At 50.2% G+C, this 20,126-nt stretch overlaps 1 protein-coding gene across 5 annotated transcripts in view; it reads left to right on the top strand.

Annotated features, from left to right (window-relative positions):
• The window catches only part of Ldlrad4 (low density lipoprotein receptor class A domain containing 4), a 369,231-nt gene that overhangs the window by 112,231 nt on the left and 236,874 nt on the right, over positions 1-20,126 (top strand). Inside the window, exon 1 of one of the 5 annotated variants that reach the window (XM_048806711.1) lies at positions 5,156-5,475. The exons of the other annotated variants lie outside the window; for them this stretch is intronic. The gene's annotated coding sequence lies outside the window, so the exon portion shown is untranslated. Of the gene's footprint in view, positions 1-5,155; positions 5,476-20,126 lie in introns of those variants that run through there. 5 annotated transcript variants of the gene reach the window in all.

Genomic DNA, 20,126 nt, shown 5'->3' with positions numbered 1-20,126 from the left:
CCCTGCTTTGCCTTCAGGTGACACTGGCCTTGGCTTGTGTGTTTCAGAGGGTTCCCTCCAACCCACAGGCCTGTGGCCAGGCCCGGCTGGAAGCTGATTATTGTTATTCCTGGCTATCTTTGGCTTTTGAAATAATGTGACTAAAGTTTTCTCAACTTTTGGTGGAGCAGAGGATGGGAGCTCTAAGTGGGCCCTGGAAGGGAGAGATGTTAAGCCTCAAGCTGCACTAGGTCTTCAGGAACAGTCCCTCTCCAGTGATGGTCAGGTTCTACCACCTCAGGGCTCAGCCAAGCTCCTGCCACCCAGGACCCAGCCTCTTAGCTTCTTGCTGGTTGTCTCTTGTTATCAGTGGAGGGAAAAAAAAAATCACACCTCTAAGGCACTTTGGAGGCAGGTTTATTTTAGGATCAGACTGAGAATAGGGTCCTGTGGAGGGTCTCTTCTGCCCTTGGGAAGTTGTAACCTAACCGGGGTATAGCAAGGTAACACAAGGGAGGACACGCACGTGCTGCATTGTATCCAGCGAGGACATCAACAGTGTCCACCAGAGATGATCCTACCTAGGTTCTGCAGTCAGTGCTGCCTTGGGCCTTGCCTGGTAGATCTCATCCTTCCATTGTGGTATCAGTACTGAAGAGCGTCAGTATGACAAAACATCCCTGAGATTTGGGGGTTGAGCCATTTCCAGGTTATCCAGAGTAAGCATGAATGGTCATGAGAAGAACATTGGTGAGTGTGGGTTTTCCCATTTCTGTCTTCAAATGCACTGGCCATTATCATTTATTTGCTTTAAAAATCTCCAATATTTTTCAACAAGGTAAAATATGAGATGCAGGCATGCTGGACTTTCTTACATAAGGCCTCTTGCCTGGGGGAACTGAGTCAAGGAAGGTGGACGCACACGGATCCTTCACCAGGCAAGCCTGAGTGATGGGAAGGTCCCTTCCTGGCCCCAGGAGAATTTCTGTATTTTTATGTCCCACTTTTCCCCCTTTGATCTCCACTGATCTCCCCGGTGTTCCTGTTTTTCCTCAGAGAAGGGGGCGTGGGGATAGGAACATAAAAACCCCACCACGTTTTGCATTGAGAATGGCCTTTGAGGTTTGCACCAAGTACTTGTGAGTTGAAGGCTCATGTAAGCATCAGCTTGCAGTGGAGGGAATAGAGTTAGCGGCACACATTTAGTGTTCTGAGCTCCAAAAGCAGCACCCTCTGCAAGAGCCTGTGGCTTGCTGAGAAGACCCCCGATGTGGCCACAGGATCCTCACTCTCTCCAAATATGCTTCAGAATGCCTGTCCCCATTTTTCTGTCACCTATATGTGTATGATATACTGATGTTTTGGGTGGTGATGATTTCGAGGAAAGGGGAGACGTCAGGTTTGGAGAGCAGCTTTTGGTCTCTGCAGCTTTCCTTACAGAGACCCCAGGAACTTGTTGCACCTCCCTCTGGGTGGTGGTTGCATGGCTTGACCCCACCCCCACCCCAGCCGAGACAGCCATTTCCACTGTGGCCCTGAGCCAGGTTTGCGCCGTCCCATCTGCTGGAAGGTCAGAACGTCACCCTGCTGGGTCTGTCCGTGCAGGTTCCCTGGCAGTTGAGTGAGGTCATCCGAGGAGGTCCAGATGCCTCCCTGTGGCCCTCATCCCTGTCAGGTGTTGTGGCCACAGGTGAGGCTGCCTGGTCCATGCAGGGCTTTGTGGCAGGATGAGGGCTGTGGGCTGCGTGGTTCCCCTCCAGGGCCTGTGTTCCTCTCCTTGGTGCTGTCTGCTGGGCTCTGCCTGCAGCCAGTCGGAGCAGGCTCCCCGCAGACCCAGGCTCAGATATGGACAGATAGCTGGTGGAGCTAATGACTTGGATCGGCCACTGAGGATGGGGCTGGGGCTGGGGCTGGGGCTCAGGGGCAGAGCACTTGCCTAGCACGTGTGAGGCACTGGGTTCTATTCTCAGCACCACATAAAAATAAGAAAAATAAAGGTCCACGGACAACTAAAAAAATATTTTAAAAAAATGAAAGCCCATGGGTACCGCTGTCTGGCTGTGAAACCTCTGAGTCCCCAGGTTGCAGCTGGGTGACCTTTCCATCGAGGTCTCCTTGCTCCAGGTGTGATCCGGATGTTTCTAGCTGGATCTTCACAGAAACAGACACACATTTTTGAAGCCAAGTTGAATAAAACAGGTAGAAAATTAGAAGGGTTACAACAGCCGAAGATAGTTTGCTGGATCTAAGAGTATGGAAAGCAGTTTACCAGGAGTGAGAAGGGAAGGCCAAAGTGACACATCCAGTTGTCCTTGAGCGTGGCTTGTATGTACTTGGATTATGGGCAGGAAGGTTCCTTTGGACTCCGATTATGCAGATTACACGAGAGGGAGGTGGATCCTAGCTGTGAGCTTGGTGGGCACTTCAGGCCTCTGTGGAAGAGCTTAAGTGGAAAACTACTTTTTTTTCTTCTTTGCTTAAGGTACGAGAGCCTGACTGTCTTTTGCTAATCATGTGTCTAACCAGCGCTGTGTGATGTAGTTATCAGGTTACTCATCAAAATGCCGACTGGCAGCCAGGGCTGGAGAATAATAGGAATGGGGGCAGGAGGGCGTTTGCTGACAGCTGCACTCTGCTTCCCTTAATGAAAATCTCCAGGACCGCACCCGAGGAAAAGGAGACTGGGAATTAACATGCAGGTTTCTCAAGTGCATGTGGGTATGTTTTAATTATCCCAGCGCCCAAAAGAGCTTTGTCTAAACAGAGCGGAGCCTGTCATGCACCATGTCAGGCTGAGTCTGGGAGTCAGCTCTGAGGACGGCTTTGCATTCTTAACTACCGCACGTTGTCTTTGAATTAGTGATGGCTTATGACCTTGGCATTTAGGAACTGTTTTGACAGCTGACGATGATAATGCTAGTTCTCATTTTCATGATAAAATATGTAGTGTCAGGAGCAGTACTGTAATAAAAATAAAATAAATATTGGTTGTGGTCTCAGAGGTGCCTTAAGTCTTTATACTCAGTCTCATTTTTAAAAATGTGAAACATTTTAATTGCCAAATTAGCAGGCGCTCCTCGGTGGAGTGGTAATACAGCGCGAACCTTGGTATCTTACAATGCCTTGTCCTCGTCACAAGTCTACAGACAATTCCAGGTACTGTGCACAGTCTTTGCTGCCATCTCTACTAGACCTGATCTTGTCATCAGAGATTCTACATTAGCAGACATAGCAGTCATGAACTTTAAAGATTGGTCTCAAGTATACTGTGGATATGTAGATGTTTTGTTCCAAAGAAAAAGTGTCATCAGCATAGAATGAGTTTTAATATATATTAAATGAAAACTTTATATAACAGTATCTGTAATATGAGTTTTTTTTTCCGTTTTTTTTATAAAAACATGCCTAATCATCTGATCTGCAAGATACTTGCCACTAATATTGGGTAACTTTGGCAGTGAGGGTTATAATGTTGGTTAGTTCATTTATCTCTATTTCTAATCTTTTTCACAGTGAACATTACTGCCTCTTAAAAATGTTCTCTAGTGACAGATATTATTTGAGTTCTTGAGTAGGGGCACATTTCATGCAAGTAGAAAGTGACTTTTAAAATCCTCTGTGGAAGCACTTTATTCTGTTTCCTGCACATGTGAAGACGGTGGAGATGAACTTGGTGATGCTTCGAGTAGTATATGCCCGGGAGTCTTTCAGTCCTTCCTTATAGAGAAAGAAGGAAGGAAGGAAGGGAGGGGCAACCAGCCCAGCAGGCAGAAGTGATAAACTAAGGGTTGACAGTGTTGCTGGGGTCGTGCTGGAGCACTGGTGTGGATCTGAGCCCAAAGCCTATGTCCTCCGCGTGGTGCTGTTGGAAGGTGGTGGAACCTTTAAGAGATGGGACCTAATAGGAAGTTTTAGGTCACTGGGTCATGACCTTGAAGGGGATTGTGGGAAGCTGGTCTCCTCCCCTCTTCATCTCTGTTTTCTGGCCACCATCAGTGGAGCAGTTTGCTTACCTCGCACTCCTCACCACGTTGTGCGGCCCTCACCACACAATGAGGCCCAATGCATGGAGCTCATCAGTCATGGACTGATGCCTTTGAAACCATGAGCCCTGATAAACCTGCCTTTTGTAAAAGTTGATTATCTCAGGTATCTTGTCACAGTCATGAGAGCTGACTAACACTGGGTGTGCAAAGTGCTATGAGTGCGTGGAGCAAGGAGCCCAGGACAGTGTCCTTGTCCATAAGCAACTTAACAGCTTAGCTGGGGAGATAGGAAAGGATCCTGAGGACCACACAGTGGCCTGCTGCTGAATTGTCCAGTCCGTGGAGAGCCGTGCAGTTTGTGTGAAGCAACCTTGCCCACCTTGCACTCCTACGAGCATTGACCAGCATCATGTAGCCTGTGCGTGAGTTCCCTCCATGACAGTTGCCTTTTCTGATAGTACCTACTTGTGTCCCCATGTGGAGAAATGTCCTAAGAGTAAATGGTCTTGATACTGAATGTCATTCCTGTAAAAGCCCATTAGATGGATGTCATTTCAGTCAGAGGGGAGCCGTCTCAAAGTCACCAGGATTTCCTAGTTGGGTTTGACCTTTTTTTTTTTTTTTTAATGAGCATCCTATAGACATAATTTGAAACTTAAAGTAAATATTTGTTTCTGTAAGTCTTGAACTCACAACGTTGTGTGCACGTCCCATAGTCAGCAGACATTCTGGAATAGGCCCTGATTGCTTCTCAACTGATCCGGAGCCTGGTTTCTTCCCGGCGTTGTTTTCTATTAATGGCACGACTCAGTCATGTCGAAAGTTCAGCTAAAACGAAGTATTTGATCCTTTGAAGATTTGTATTTCTTTACCCCTGGCTTGACCAGGGTAGGATATAAGCTCTTATTAAAGATCAGGATCTGGAATATATTTATTTGATGTTGAAAACTTCAACAGAAAAAAAAATCCTTCTGAATAAATATGAGAGTGGTCTGATCTTTATCTTCTGAATTCGTTCACTTAATGTCTCTTATAGTGAAGCCAAGCACACACACAAAAAAACAAAAAAACAGAATTTGTAACTTCCTGCTTCCTGTAGCAAGAATACGTGGGGTTCAAGTTCCATTTTTAAGGCAGAGTCAATGGCCGTTGCCCCTAGTTCCTGACGCTCTGGAAAGGCTTCGGGGGCATGTGGGTCATGGCTGATCTTCATGACGGGCGTCAGGGTGGTCTTTGTAGGGTGTGTCCCTGAGGCTGCCATGGCAACAGGACCCTGAGTGAGGAGCAGAGTGGCTCAGCCGGATGTGGTCTCTGTGTCTGTCAAATCATCTCAGAGGAGGAAAGAGTTTCTTGCTTGTCAGCTGCAGTCCTGTCTGATGGCTGAATTCCTCCCCAGCACCCGATAGCAGCCGTGGTGGTGGGTGCTTACCGTGTCACGAGGCAGCGCATTTCAGATTTGCCTGATTTGTAATTATTGAAGAGCCCAAGAAACACCAAGGAGTTCCTGCATGTGAGTGAAAACCCACGTGCCCACACTTCACGCTCGGGTCCTAGCCATGGCCATCGGAGCCACCAAGAGTGAGAATACTATGGCTCTGTCCACGCAGGTCTTCCAGGAACGAGAAGGCAGCATCCTGACCCCCGTCCCCATGGAATCCCAACCTGGGGAGATGGGAATCTTAGATAAGCTGCTCAGAAGCTGGCAGGAGCTCTGTGGGTTTGGGAAATGGCTGTCGTAGGGACCTGAGTCGAGGTCAACCATCAGGCTGGATGGTCATGTAGTAAAGGGCTCTGGTGTTCATGCCCAGGAATTGCCCCCCGCCCCACAGGTGCAGGGACCCCAGTCCTGGCCAGAGATGTTTTAGGGACTGGTGGGTTGAAGGATGTGGGGGATGGGAGTGCAGGAACTGGGGTGGCCACACCTGTTTGAGTCCAAGAGTACAAGAAGAGGAGGTGCTGGTCTGGGAGGAAGGATCCCTTTATGGTGTATTAAAATTGGGTGAATTGGGGGGGGGGCTCTGCACTTAAGACTGTAGACCATGGCTAGAAATTAAGGATTTGGAGCTCAGGGAAGGGATCCTGCCCAAAGTTATAGGTTTGGGGTCATTAGGACATAGGTGGCTGTCAAGATGGGTCTGTAGACGGAGACGATGGCAGGCCTGACTGTGGGACTCTGGGACACCAGTGCTCGGGGCCAGGCTCAGAAGGAAGAGGGAACAAAAGAGAGGAAGAGCAGACCTGTCAGGCGGCCACCTGGAGAGGGTGAGGGCCACCTGGAGAGGGTGGGTGGGTCTCTTCTGGATGTCTGCAATGTGCTTGCCTGCCTTCTTGTCATCTGTCCTGCTTCTCCACGCCCTTGCTCCTGGGCATGGACACCAGGTTCTTGGGGAACACCTGCAGCTGCAGAAGGTGCCCCTGGACAAGGCCTGTTTGGACTTTGTGTGGACAGTAGGTCCCCAGCGTCGTCTCACCTTGCTTTTCTTCCATCCACTTTGGAGCTAGACGCTACTTTGAGAGATGACCAGCTCCGACTCTCTCACTACCCGAGGAAACTGGAGACTGGAAAAGCCAATTAGGCCCAGGGAGGGCAGCGGGAGCCCAGGCCTTGAAGAACTCAGTGCCCGCTGCTCCGACTAGCCAGGCGCCACCTCTTCTTACCACTTTTTGTTTTTTTTCTTCTTCTTATTTATTTTATTTTATTTTCTATGGTGCTGGGGATGGAACCCAGAGCCTTTGGCTTACCAGGAATCCACTCTGCCGCTGAGATGTCTTTTCACCCTTTCTGACCAGAGTCGTTCACCTGGCAGAGCTGGGACTTCCTGTGTGTGGTGGTCATTTATTCTATAAAGGTCCTGTTGGTCATTGGTTACTGTAGTGCTGGGTCCAGCTGCCCAGCTGCTGCGTGGACACAGTGGCGGGGCCCAGGCAGGGAAGCGTCCTTCCTCTCATTCTTCTGTGGTGGGGAGGTCGCAAGGGTGCACAGCTCTGGCCCTGCCCCTCTGGCTTCAGGTGGGCAGGGCTACTCCAAGTTGCATTTTGTCTCTGTCTAACCTGGCAGCCATCGCAGAGCCTCTCCGACTCTGGGCTTACCTGTCTGTGAAGGACAGATGGGCAGAATTACCTGACCCTGGGAAAAGACCAGCTTCATAGCTGGGTGTAGTGGTGCACGTCTCTCATCCCAGCAGTTTGGGAGGCTGAAGCAGGGGAATCACAAGTTCAGAACCACTTCAGCAACTTAACGAGGCCCTAAGCGACTCAGTGAAACTCTGTCTCAAAAGAAAATGTAAAAAGGGCAGGGATGTAGCTAAGTGGTTAAGTGCCCCTGGGTTCCATCCCTGGTATCAAAACCAAACAAACGAACAAAAAAACACCCAGCCTCATAATAGATGTGAATCAGTATTATATAGAGAAATGCATACACGTGACACGTGTCCACCCTGATATGGTAGTGTGCAAAAGAATCAGGTACAGGGCTGGGGTTGTGGCTCAGCAGTAGAGCGCTTGCCTAGCATGTGTGAGGCCCTGGGTTCGATCCTCAGCACCACATAAAAATAAATAAACAAAATAAAGGTATGGTGTACAACTAAAAAATAAATATTAAAAAAAGAGAAAAAATCAGGTATATAGCCACACTCCTTGAAAAACTCTGTCTCTTTAAGTCTGAAGTACTATGATTGGGAAATGCTAAGAGGGGCTAATAAGATTTCCAGAGTGCTCCAGACCTCTGTGGGCAAAGCCACTACAGAGTGCACTGTTTCCTGACTTGGACAAATTTATGCATTGAATTAGAAATGCTAATATGTGTATGTATATGTATGTATGTATACACACACACAAATATATGTATGCAAATAATGTATCCTATATGTGTACAATTATATATAATATAATGCACACAGATGTGTGATATATACCATATACAGTATACATAATTTATGTATAACGTGTATCTCAGAGATAAGCTCACCTGTTATTTGTAATAGTCCTCATGAAGCGAATCCCTCTCTCAGCTGACTGCAGCCCCTGGAGTTGTCTGTTGTCCTTTCTGTCCACCGGGCTGGCTAGTGTTGTGATTTCTGCCTAGAGGGCAGCTGGTGGTGGAGAAGGAGGGACATGTTTTCATTTTTTTTTGCCTGAGGAAGCTCAGTCGGCGTGCATGCATATCAACTGAGTGGATATTGAGGTGAAGAACGAGAGGACCATGGCTGTCCACGGGATGAGGAGGCCCAGCCCTCCTAGGCAGAGGGCAGTGACCTCAGGAGCGGTGGACGCTGTTCTCCTTCCATCTTTGCTCTTTCAGGGACTGCCTCTGGTGTACTTGTGTCTGGTGTTGGGGGTGCAGGAACCCCATGCACTCCCTGCCCTTGGGGAGCTCCCCAGCTTGGTGCAGATGGATAAGGGAATGATGCTGAGAGATGGGTGTCCCGAGGCTGCGCCAGCGGAGCCTGCGGGGCCCGTGGCCCAGGCTGGCTGTGGGTGGGCAGTTGCTAGCTTGGGCACTGCAGACACCTCCTGGGCACTCTCAGATGGTTGCAGCGTGAGGTTTGCACTGGGAGTGGAGGGGGACACTGGACCGTGGGAGGGCACAAGTGCTCTTGAACTTGAGCCACGTCCTAGCTGCAGTGGGGGCCATGGAAGAAGCCAGGCAGAGCAGCACCTGTCTCGGATCTGCATTTTTGAGAGTGCCTCTGTGCCACCACACCTAGATAAATGCTGATCACCTCTTAGGACATAGTGAAAATGAACGTCAGGCTCTTTAGGTAAATATTCTTTCCTCAAGTGTCCTCTCTTTTGATGACAGACTTCTGTTAGACACTGCGTGGGCTTACGCTGTCCCACGGGCCCCCACAGGCCCCCTACCCTGTCTTCCACTTCATCTCCAAATCCGAGGTCACCGGATTTGGTCAGCCCACCTGACCGCTGCCCCGCCACACCTGCCAGCTGGAGTGGGTTCTGGGGAGGTTTGAGCACCAGTCACTGGAGTACATCTCCATTAGTGTGGAGTGGTTGGTGTATGCACATCTTTAATACTCAGCCAATGCACTAATTAAATTCCTGGTTGCAAATGGCCCTTCACGCAGGGAGCTGTGCTGATGGCATAGCATTTCTCAGTAAGAAGTGGATTTTATATCCTGACCATAATTCACAGTAAGAAATAAACGTTGCATTGTGACCAGGTTCACAGGCGCTGCTACACGTGTGTATGTCACTCTAGGGAGGTCTCCCAAGGAGTTTGGTTTTGGCTTGCTTTGTTAATTTTGCAGCTTAGTAATGAGTTACCATCCAAAGTTTGAAAACCCTTGTCCTGTGGGATCTCATGGCCCTGGGTACAAGTGATGTGGCTCGTGGTCTCCACTCCTGCGCTGGGTGGGCACACAGGGGAGACGGCCAGGGATGCACGTGGGAGCTGGGCCTCGTGTGATGCTGTGGTTTCAGAGTCGCTCTCCCTTTGCCTGTGTTTGAGCCGACTCTGCTGATGTCCTCAGTGGTTCCAGTGTGACCCCTCTCTGAGAAGGGCGATGCTCTGAGAGCCTGCCCATGTGGCCTCAGGTGAATCTCCGTAGCTCAGAGACCCACCCAAGAGAGGCAGGTTTTATCATCACAGCTTTAGACGTGCATTAGACTGTGCTCCTTCCACTTCCCGCTCTGCCAGAGGGGCCACAAGCCTTTCCCGACACCAGGCCTTTCACGCCAGGCACTGCTGCCTTCCTGTTTCTCCATCTCTACCTTTTCTCTCCAGAAAATGCAACCGGGATTTTCAGACTAAGCCATTGGATCCAGGAAGGTTTTCTCCTTGGTAAGGAGTTCAGTGGGCAGGAAGGCGCGAGGCGGTGGGAGGTAGGACCTAGCAGTGGCTGCAGAGAAGCGCCCTTCCTGCAGAGGTAGCTCCAGAGATAGCTGCTCATCTCATCTCACATTGATGTGCCAGTGACCCAGAGAGCCAGGTCACAGAAAGCAGCTGTGACCTCCCACGGGAGCTGCCGTGCTCACACCCAGCTGCTGCCACACCCCTAGTCACAGGTGTGACTCACCTCTGCCGTGGCACTGCGAGCTGTCATGCTCTCCTGCATAAGCACTGTGTGTGGTCTCAGGCACACCTTCCACCATGACAGCTACACTTATCCAAACCCGGAGTCAGGGAACGGCTAAATGACAGGCAAGCATCTTTTTACCAGTGCATGTTTTTATCAGCGAGGAAAGATTCATTATAGGATTTCTTTAAAGTGCAAAAATTTCTCTATCATTAGATTTATCCCAGTTTTATGAGTTTGAGGCCCAGATGTGCATAACTACTGGAGATATCTGAGCCGGGATTTCTTCTTATGGAGGATAGTACACTGAAGTGGATAATACCTAAAGAGCATTTCCTGTTTCCAAATTCTGTAATTCTATTCAAATATGAACAATTAATTTGTTCACCACATAGTTCATTGCACTTTCACGTATTACTGAATTCAGTGCGTATCGCCATGTGCATTTGCTAGGGGCACTTACCTCAGGAATTCTAGTGAGCACACTCATTTATATGCTTGGCCTTCATAGCGTAGACCTGGAGAATTTCTTCTTTGCCATAATCTCATTGGGATAGACATCAGGGATGGTGTTTTTCTTTTTTCTTTTTTTTTTTTTTTACCTACCTCTCAGGAAGAAGGGGGAACTGGTTGGTCAGCAGAACCCTTGATATCTTTGTGTTAGTGCTGAATACTAAGCTCAATTCTAAAGGGAAATGCAAATCAAGTCTTGCCCTTGGAACTATTAGAATGAAGTGAAAGAGACAAGATGTTTGTAAAAAAATACAGAGAACACATAAGAAATGATTACAGTGCGTTAATTTGTTGCAGCTGAGCAGAGCTGGTAGGTAGGTGTTGGGAAATGTTGAGCATTTGGGGTGTTGTGAGTCCAGGGGTTCCTCAGGGACAACTGAAAACAGAATGAGACTGAACTGAAGAGGGTTTTTCCCGCCTTTCTCTGGAGTCTTGGAGTTGAAGTTGAATAAGACATTTCCCCCAAATAAGGAAAGCCTTGTGTGCTCTAGTCGACTGGCGGGCAGACTATGGCCTGTGGTCCACCTGCTGGCCAGGGCTTGTTTGTATTGATAAAGTTTTATTGGAACATAGCCGCACCTGTGGGCTTACGTGCTGTTTGTCATGGCTGCTTTCAGGCCATCCTGCCAACATAGGGGAGTAGGGACAGAGACTGCATGGCCTTGTGCAAAGCCGCCCGCCATCTGGCTCACTGTAGGAAGCTTGCCGACTCAGCTGTGGTTGCTCCTCGTGTTACACAAAGTACACACGTGCACGCAGTAAATACCAACAATGGATTTTTCTGCCTGGAGTCTCATAGACTAGCAGATTTTAGTGGTCTGGGTGTGAGCAGGCCTCTGCATTTATTCCCAATCATTTTTATCATTTTTGATGGAGCACTTAACAGCTCCCCTCCTTTGGCATCATCTGCCACAGCCATTTACTTCATCATTGTGTGTGTGTGGGGGGGTGTGTGTGTGTGCGCGATCGTGTGCATGCGTGCATATGTGTGCATATGTCTTTCACACACTCTGGCTTGTGTGCTTTGGGAACCTCAAAATAACAGAATCACAATATTTTAAACAAAGTTTGTGTGTGGCGTTTTCCACGCATGTTTAAATTTCTGTCTGTGTATTTTTGCTTCAGTGCAATGAAGAGGGTGAGACCCAGGCTCAGTGCTTCCTTTAGCTGCCCGCGGTACAGCGCTGTGCAGACGCACTCAGCTCGCTCTGCTGCTTGTGTGCTGACTAATCAAATAATTGATTTTTTCTCCTTCCACATTTTTAGAATCAGATTATTTTTTTCAAGAAAGCTTATGACATGGCTTCGTGATTTATAGTTGAAATCTTTGTTCTTACTGTAATTTTCAAAGATTCATGTGCTTTTTGAATGAGGTATACAGTGTATTTAGTGAAACAAACTGAAATAGCTTGCCTTTTCTATATCAGCAAAATGGAGATTTCTTAAAATAGCAAATCAGTAACTTGTTTTTGAATAATATGCCAGCATTTAACGTGGTTTAAATCATTTTATGGTTCACTATGGAAATAAATATTACCTTTCTATTACCCTGCATATTTTTAACTAAAACATGGAAATCATGTTGATACTTTACAATTTTTTCTTTGTTTTAGAATTTTAGAATTTTCTTTTAGAATTTCTTTTGGGGATTTTAAGGCTACCTAAATTATTATTATTATTTTTGTCATAAATACCAGAGATTCCTCCAAAGTGTCTCTATTTTCTTTAAAATGACATGTGGACAGTGGCATTCTTCTATGTCCATAGTTGTGGATATTTTCTACACGTTTTGCACATTTCCCATCACTAGTTTGATCCTCAGATGAGTGGAATTTGCTGTTACCTTTCTCAGAGAGATCAGCTTTGGAGGAAGTAATCATATTTACCTGATGATTACACATGGATTTTGAACATTGTTAGCTTTTGATCCTCATGGATATCTTACCTCACGAAGGTGGAGGAAACACTTAAGGGAGGGTCATCTGAAGCATTACGTGAATGCCCTTACGCCAAGCCAGTCTTCTTCAGACCCTGTCATGGGTAGTGGACTAGCAATTGGAGGTAGGAACTAGCTGCTACTGCAGAGATGACTATCATCCTCATCTTCGGTTTCTAAAGAAGGTGCAAGACTCAAATCACTGGACTCTAGAATCTTGCTACTTGAATGTGGTCCATGGACCAGAGGAATCAGCATCCCTGGGTGCTGGTTAGAATGCAGAACCTCAGGCCCTGCTCCAGACCTGCTGGACCCCAATCTGCAGTTCACCAAAATTCCCACAGAATTTTGCACGGGTGCTGAACTTTGAGAAGCTTCCGTCTAGACCATCAGGTTCCCAGAATGGTCCTGCTTGAGAATCACTTTTGGAGCTTATGAAACACTACTCAGTTCTGGTCCCAGCCCTCAGAAATATTGATTCCGAAGGTCTGGGGTGATTCTGTCTCCCAGCCAGGTGTGGGACCAGCTGGTCTGAAGTGGGTCCTCTCAACTTGGCTGAAGGGACATTCAAGAAATGAATTGCTTGCTGGGTGAGAGGTCCACAGCTGGCTTCGAGCACTTGGTCCAGCCTGCTGTGAGCCTTGCTTTCCCTGAGACTCCATCCCTGGGTGGACTTTTCATTCCTCAAGAGCCCACAGAGGCCTGTGGGCTGCTGGGACCGGTGTGCTGCCCACCACTCCAGCTGAGGAGGACGGAGGTTTTCAGCAGTCTGGCTACGCAGCCTCCCTTCCTTTCTTTTCCAGTTCCCATGGAAACAGATTGTGGGGGAAAACTGGGCATGGTGCTATCTTTACCCTGTTTTTGGCGATTGGAGGTCTGTTTCCATGGGAACTGAAAGGGGAAGGGATGGTCGTGGAGTAGCTAGACTGCTTTTAGATCTCAATGGCAGCCTCCATCTTCATGACAAACCCACTTCGCCCAAGCTTACCCTGGGCCAGGGGTCCTTGCAGCTGGGGATGTGGCCATGACTCATGCATCAGGGGAGGTGGGCCGAGGAGGAGGAGAGAAGAGGGAGCTCTGAAAATATCTTTGAAAATGCCAATGATTCCCTTTTCCTCCAGGAAGCCATTTTTAGGTGTTGGTAGAAGTTATTTAAATGCCATCTTTAGCTATTATTTCTTGTATGGTTTTATTGAACATAATAACATGTTTTCACGCAAAGGAAGTGTGGAGATGAGTCACTTGACTGGGAGTGTGTTCTCTGTGGGGAATCCCTCACAGTGAGTCACTCTGCGTGGATCAGTGTGTGGCTCTGTGCGTCGGGTGGGAAGGAGGCCCCTGGGGGAAATGGAGGCTTGGTCAGCATGATCAGGGGGAGGCTTGAGGGAAGTGGGAGGCTTTGGTCAGTGGTAAGGGAAAAGCAGAGCCCACCCGGTGCTGATCTACGTAAGCGATTATTTGAAGAGGAAAATATTAAATTCTGCTCTAAACGGACCTAAGATCTAACTCCTTGGGGGTTTGGCCATGGAGTGGAGTTCATCTGGGTGGGTCACGAGGTCCTTTTTCCCCTTGTCCCCTAACTTGGGCAAAGGACAGTTATTTCCCCCTCTTGTCCCTTTTAGCCTGGCTAGCCAACAACAAGCCCGGTGCTCCTCCTCAGGGTCTGACAATGGCAGGCAGTGGCTTCTTGGCCATTCCCCTACTCCCCTCACTGCCTCAGCCACTTATGCAGGGGGCCGTTAGGTGTTGGAACCACGCGTGTGCCTTGGGTCCTGTCTCGTCACCAGGGCCTTCCCCATTTTAGGGAGGACGAGTGTGAGGCTCAGACAGGTGCTGGCACGTGCCTGAGAAGGGCGAGGTGAGCAGCTCAGAGCTGGTGATCTGGCCCCGTGCTCCTCCCCAAGGCTGTGGGGTCACCCCAGTGCCAAGGGGACCTGAAGGGCCCTTCCGCCTGATGGAGCCCCTCTGGCAGAGCTGTCCCCGTGTCCCCATCACCATCTCCTCCAGCTGCTCTCGGATGCTAGTCTTGTGTGTTTAAATATGTGTTCTCTCCTATTTCACATGTTTTCATGGATATGTATTTTTTTTTTTTTAAGATCAAATGGATGCCGGTGGTGTTGGTGATTCTGGGGGATGTTTGGGATGTTTGGGGACACAGGGAGAGCATTGGTGACAAGCAGCAATGGCCACTTCCCCATGGGGACGGAAGTCAGGTGCTCATCTCTGTCATTCCAAGGACTGCATTTGCTTTGCCAGCCAGTGAGAAGGAGGTGGTGGGAGGAGGGTGGTGTCCATGGGCGTAGGGTCTCCTTGCTGCTCCTGCCCCTCCATCCCGGCCTCTCAGGGCTCTGGAGGCCCTGGCCTCTCCCTGAAGGACTCTGCTGAGGTCAGCACTGCGGAGCTGGGAATAAGATAGGTCTGCTCCTACTTGTCGACTCCACAGGGAAAGGGAATAAATAAGGCCGATTATAAAGGGAAAAGGGAAGCTATAAAGAAGAAATGGCTTAAACGTCGGGGAAGTGGGCTTCAGGTTGGATGGTGAGCTCTGACCCTGGGTGGCGACATGAGTGGTGCTTGCAGGTCAGATCTGGTGGTCCTCGTTAGCTCTCGCTGCGAGAGCCTGTGCTTTTCCTTGGCCGGGTCTCAGGAATCCTTTCACCTCCATCTAATGATGGATGATGAAACAGACCCTCACTGCGGTTCACGTGTATTTGCCGATCCCTTTTGCCGGGTTGGGTCCATGATTCAGAATGGGGTTGCTCCTGTAGCTGCTGCAGCTCAGCGACGCAGCCAGCCCCGGCCTCGCTCTGACCACCAGGCTCGGCATCCAAGGAGGGCCTGTCTCTCCATCACTGCCTGGGCTGCTGTGGGGACTCTCCATGGACAACCCTCATTGGCTTTTGCGGTGTAAGAGCACATACCTAGGCCTTTGTTACCGAGGCAGCAGAAATGAGCTCTTTCTGCTTGGCTGGAGGCCTCCAGAACACCCGGGTCAGGGTCTTTGTGGCCCCTGCAGTTGAATGCCAGTAGCCATCCATGCCCCTGAGTTCTCTGCCCCTCCACAGCTGCTCTGCAGGACAGATGCACTTTCCAAGCCCCGCCCTGTCTAGCCTTCCAGAAGAGCCAGACTGTCGCGTTTCCTCCAGAGTGTGTGGAGTCAGGGCTGCGTGTCCAGTGGCCCTGTGTGCCGGGGCCACTCACGGATGCTGCCACCAAGGGCTTGTTTGTCATGCAGTTGCAGCTAGTGACCTCAGCTGGGGGACCAGCCTCACACAGGACCATCATTTCGTGTCATGTCCTTCAGACATCAGCCGAGATGGTCACCTCTTTGGATTTCCGTGGTCAGATTGAGTTGCTTCTCCAGCTCTGACTGCCTGGACCCAGTGACTTGATCCCAGCACTCACTGTGCCTCAGAGGGCGGCTTTGGCCGTGGACTTCCAAGCTGTTCTGGGAAGGCTGCTGCGGAGGTTGTCATTTGATTCTTCAAGTCCGAGTCTCTCCCTGATGGTTGCAGAAAGCCTGATCTTCTGAGGATGGTGCATAATTAATCACAGGTCACTTCTGGTTCCAGCCAGTGAGAAAACACTGTGCAGAGAGGTCGAGCAGAGACAGCAGTTTCAAGAGGACATGGGCTGGGGCTGGGGCTGCTCCTCAGGCAGTGGGAAGCTCCTCTTGTCTCCAGAGGGGAGCACAACCTTGCCCAGCTTTGTCTTTGTGGGCATCGGGCAGCAAGGAGTGTGCCAGAGGGCACGTTAGTGAACACCCAAGATCTGCGAGTGGGTGTATGGGAGTGGCCTCCAGCTGTACCCACACTGGACTGAGCAGTGGCCTCTGTCGACCACTGATCAGAGCCGGGCAGGCCCAGAGTCAGGAGGCATCCATCAGGGGCTCACTGCTGCTGTCCATCGCCCTTCTCCCACCTGCCCCAGACAGCGTGGACTTGTCCTTTGGAAATATCTAAGGTGAATATTATTGGAGTATTTCTATCCATCACCCACTGCAGACTGGATATTGAGTGGTGAAAATTATAAAGTGGAAAGTTATTTTTTTTTTCCTGAAGGAATTTATTTCTCAAAAAACGAGAGTGAGCAAACAAGGACATTTGAGGTGTTCCCTGAACGTTTGGATGAAGAGGTGGATGTGGAGCTGGTCGGGAGCTTTATAAACAAGGAGCACCTAGGAAACCCTTGCTCAGGCCAGCTGCTCAAATTGGGCAGCTCGCTCCTTCCCACGGGGAGCCTTGGCTGTGGTTCTGTTGACCAGTTATTATTAGCGTTCAAGGGCTGGCTGTTCCGCTCCGGCACCTCTTGGAGTGTGGAGGAGCGCGGCACCCACCCGCTCAGGGCTTGGCACTGAGTCACCCTGGGGAAGTGCATCCAAAGGTCACCTGACTGGTCTGGGCCATCGCTGACACCTGATGGGGCTGGGACTTGCGCAGAGGTGGCTTCAGGAGAGATGGGCACCTTCTCTTGGAGGTGCCAGCCTGATGGGAGGTGGCAGCTTGGAGTCCTAAAACGCCCTGCGTCCTGGCTACGCGAAGCCCGTGCTTGGCCACCTTGGAGTTTCCTCCTGGGGCTTTGTGAAGGCTTGAGAAATGCCAGCACTTCACAAAGGTGACAAACCAAACAGAAGAGGTAGGAGCAAGGCAGCCTGGACCTGCTCGCGGGCTCCCCAACAAGGAGAGGTGAACGCAGTTCACCTGTCCCTGTTCCTCTCTGTTGCTGCCTTTAAAAGTTGGTGTTTCAGTTTGAAAACATGAAAAAAAAGATCGAATACCAAGGGATATCAGAGGCTCTCTTTCCTTTTAAGGGCAAATTTCTTTTTTGTCATTTTTTCCTTCTACCACATTTTGTACCAAATACCACACCCACGCGTTTCCTCTAATTCTGTATTCTTTACCCTGTTTCTCCCTGTTGTTAATTTTAGCTGACATGGAATGATTCTGAGCTTTGATTTTTATCTATGGAGAACTTTTTTTATTTTTGAAAATCAAGACAAATCAACTGGGGACCCATGAGATAAATACCACGCTTCTATCCAGTTAGGTCACATAGGACCTGGAGGCGGGGAGCGGTTTAGGGCGGATTCTCAGACATGACTAGAGGTCTCTGCTGAGGTGAGCTGTCATGACCAGCAGCTGTGGCCTCCTTCACACTTACCAGGGTTTTCATCTGTTCTTCACTAAATGCACAAGAGCTCCATGGGCCTCCAGGTGTCCTGGTTACTTCTGTTCTATAGCAGAGGACACCCAGGCTCAGAGAGCATCAGTAACCACGAAACTCACCCACAGCCCTGGAGGGGGCTGACTTGGGCCTGGACTTGGGTTGCCTGGCCTCTTGGTGTGGGAAGCGCTCACTGGAGTGTGTTTTGAGTGATGTAGGGATGAGCACTGCCTGTCCCCAGACCCCGTGAGGGGGAGCTTCCTGGGGAGTTTGAGTGCCCCATGGCCACCGGCCTCCTTGTGTCAGTGCCCTGGTACTTGGTGCAGCTGATGCAGGATAGAGGCAGTAGATGGAGGAGGGGACCCCGTTGAGGTCATCTACAGTTCAGTTCAGTTCATGGGCTCCTCTGTCCTCCAGTCCAAGGAGACTCAGGGAAAGGTGGAAACTCCTCCACAGATAGATGAGGCACAAGAATCCAGGTAACAGGTAATGAGGGGACCGAGGTTAGTTTGTTTACTGCTGTCCCCGGCTCCTCAGATAATGTGGGCTGGCCCACATATTCCTGCCAAAGTGCAGAACGAGAAGACGAAGCTGGTGTCCTGCAGGCCACCGGGCAGGGAGTGCTGTGGGAGGCACAGGTGTCCCCAGGAAGCCCACTGTGAGCCGACGGCAAGGAGTGGCTTGGCAAACTGGGTGGAACTTGTCTCCCAGAACAGCTCCCTGGTCCCTCTTCTCTTCCCCTCCACTGAGGAATGCCACAGTGCTCCCTGCCCTTCCTGGCTACACACCCTCAGCCCCCGGGGACTCCGCCCTGGGGGACTCCCTTCTCTTCCACCTGTCATGCCCATTTTAAGCCAATGTTATCTGAAGAGAAGTAGGTGGGGGGAGCACTGGGTGAGGAGCCCCTCACCGTGTTGGTCTGGCCAGGGGTAGAACTGAGAGGGGGCGGGGCGACTGGGTCCCGAGCAGCCACCTTGGCCCAGCTGACACCCACGACCGAGGTATCTGGGGTGCTCAGGCCAGGCGTGGTAGATGCACTTTCACCTGAGGTGATCGTCTGCCTTGCAAGGCTTGGCCCTTTTCCTTTCTTGCGTCCAGATGGGATGGTGGGATGGCCCCTATTGGGACTTGGGCAGTGAGGATCATTTCATTGTGTTCATCAGCTTTATGTTGCCGTGACCAACATACTGGAAAGAACACTGTGGAGGTGGAGAGTTTATTTTGAGCTGACAGTCCCAGTTGAAGAGATGCAGTCCATAACCGACTGACTCCATTGCTTTGGGCCCAAGGTGGGCAGACCATCCTGGCAGAAGGGCATGGTGGAGGGAGGCTACTCTGCTCTTGGCATCAAGGAAGCAGAGAGAGGGGAAGGGGCTGCAGGGAAGGTGTACCCTGCCAGAGCAGTGCCCAGTGACCCCCTCCTCAGCCTGCCCACCTGCCCACAGTTACCACATTAGTGCATTCAGGCTAGGATGGGCCCATTAGGTTGTAGCTCCATGTGGAATCATTTCACCTCCGATGTCAACATAGGAGCTGTTGGGGGACACCTCATATCCAGAGCATAACATCAGTGTTCCCTGATTCCCAGTGAATCAGGAGGTGTGCGCTGTGCCCCTCTCCAGCCCAGCGGGCCCCTCCCTCACTGAGCCAGCTTCTTCCTTTGGCTGATTCAGTCTGGATCCAGATGCCTGGCTCTGGTCCTGGCTCTGGACCACACTTACCTTCCATGTGTTTCCTCTCCTCCCCAAGTCTCCTCCTCCTGGAATGAAAAGATTGGGTAGATGACCCTCTGGACTTCCTTCCCTCCTGGATCCTTAGGGATGCCCTCAGGACAGTGATCCTGTTTATTTTGGGGGAGACTCTTTTCCAACTTTGATGTGAGCTGAGCACCACAGTCGGTCCTTTATCAAGATTGGGTTTGCCAAGGTGACGCTCTGATATAATTGCCGCTCTCCCTGTTTGCATCCATCTGTGTCTTTGAATCGCATGCTGTGGGATTTGCACTTGCTCTCTGAACTACAGACCTAAAGCAGGGGCTTCCTTATGCTGAAAAGCTAGCCTGAGCCCACCAACTACCCCCAGCTGGGATGGCTTTGAGATCCGACCACAGAAGCTACCTGTTGTTTGTACCCCCAGATCCAAGAATGGAAAAGTAGCAGGAACTGCCAGCACCCCCAACTCAGTGTCCCCTGGGGCAGGCAGCCCGCCTCGGACACATCTGAGTCTGTGTCCAGGCAGCTCTGCTGTGCACTGTCCTCCTCAGGCATGTCTGTCCTGCCTCCCGTGGCCAGGCTCACAGCATGGGAATGTGCAGATTGGAAGGACCCGGCGGTTTCACTTCCTCCAGTTACAAATAAGGAAATGGGATCCTGAGCAGGTCAGCTTGGACAGGCCAAGTGGCTTGACCAAGTCCCATACGTGGGGTGGGAGGCTGGCAGGTCTCTCTGCCCATGGCTGCCTTGAGGGCAAGGGTCTTGGTTCTTGTTTTTTTGGTTTGCTTTTTTTTTTTTTTTTTTT

This window comes from Marmota marmota, unplaced genomic scaffold (assembly GCF_001458135.2).
Source record: "Marmota marmota marmota unplaced genomic scaffold, marMar, whole genome shotgun sequence".
In the NCBI taxonomy this organism is placed as follows: domain Eukaryota; kingdom Metazoa; phylum Chordata; class Mammalia; order Rodentia; family Sciuridae; genus Marmota; species Marmota marmota.
This window is presented reverse-complemented; position numbering and strand designations above follow the sequence as displayed.